We start from the raw sequence: 1348 nt of genomic DNA on the forward strand, positions 1-1348 counted from the left end.
TGTCATTCCTTACTCTGGTATTCTTTGGGAGAATTACTAACAATTTAAATAAATGAGTTGCCATTGTTCTTACAATTAAGAGGAGCTTGAGCGATCAGGTCAATAAATCTCACATTCCAAAAAGTACAGATGCTGGCTTTCCTGGGACTGGCTCATCCTGTGGCTCGACCACTTCGTGAGCAACCCAGGCTTTTCCATTGTCCTGCTCTGCTGAGCTGGCATCTGTCTTCAGGCTTATACCCCTCATGGTCTCAGGATGGCTGCAAAAGCTCCAGACACCACATACTCACTTGCCACTGCTGAAAAGCCTGGTGACATCACATCCTTTCTTGTGCCCTCTTCTAACTTTCCCCAAACTTCTTTCCCAGAAGCCTCCCAGCAGATTTCCTTTCCCGCCTTGCTGGTCAGAATTCTGTCACATTTCTCTCACAGTGTGTCTGTTGTTGGGAATGGCCTGGCAGGACGGTTCTGGCTCCGTGTCTCACAAGGCTGCAGTCATCCGAAGGCTGGATTAGGGTTGGGGGATCTGCTTCCAGGGTGGCTCGTCCACATGGCTGACCATTCAGCGCTGGCTGTTGCTGGGAGGCCTCGGTTACACAGTCCCCTCCAGAGAGTTGCTTGGGCGTCCTCCTGGCGTGGCAGTTGGCTTCCCATAGAATAAGTGATCCCAAGACATCAAGGCAAGCTGTAATGCCTTTCCTGACGGGGCCTCAGAAGCCACACACCGTCTCTTCCATTGTCTTCTTTAGGCCGCCCAGGCCAGCCCTGACTCAGCGTGGAAGGAGGCACAGGGTGTGCCTCTAGGAGGTGAGGGTCGTTGGGCCATCTTGGAGGCCAGCTGCCACACAGCCACATGCTGTTTGTCCGGCAGGTGTCCTCTGATCGGTGGTCACATACGCTGCACAGCCTGTGCTTGAAGTCAGACCACGGTCCCAGACATTTCTTCTGAGTTTGGGCAAAATCCACCCAGCTGTCTTCGTAGGATGTGGCAACAGCCTCCTGCACTTTGATTTTTTTTGTCTAGATTTATAATGGGCAAAAACTGGCCTCTTGCTCACATATTGTTCCTGAAAACACTTTCATTAAAACTCAACAGCCACGGTCCGTTTCTTTTACAAGGGAAGGCCGCGCTTCCCTTTACAAAAGGAAGGAGTACTAGCCCCCAGCCACGAGGTGTGGGATGGTTTAGAAGATTAACATTGTGTGGCCCAGTGCCTGGAACCCAGTACGGGCTCATTGAATGTGTCTAGAGACCAGAGGGGTGCTGTTTGCATTCTCCCAGAGGCTATCTTGGGCAGAAAGAAAACCACCTGCGAAGTTTAGACCAGAGAGGGGGGCAGGTTCTTCC

The 1348-nt window shown here is 51.7% G+C and overlaps 1 protein-coding gene across 2 annotated transcripts in view; it reads left to right on the forward strand.

The window, feature by feature from the left end:
* Positions 1-1348, forward strand: part of CLEC16A (C-type lectin domain family 16, member A) — a 229142-nt gene that overhangs the window by 31691 nt on the left and 196103 nt on the right. The gene's annotated exons all lie outside the window — the stretch shown is intronic.

Source organism: Bison bison, unplaced genomic scaffold (genome assembly GCF_000754665.1).
Source record: "Bison bison bison isolate TAMUID 2011002044 unplaced genomic scaffold, Bison_UMD1.0 scf7180017864293, whole genome shotgun sequence".
Lineage (NCBI taxonomy): Eukaryota > Metazoa > Chordata > Mammalia > Artiodactyla > Bovidae > Bison > Bison bison.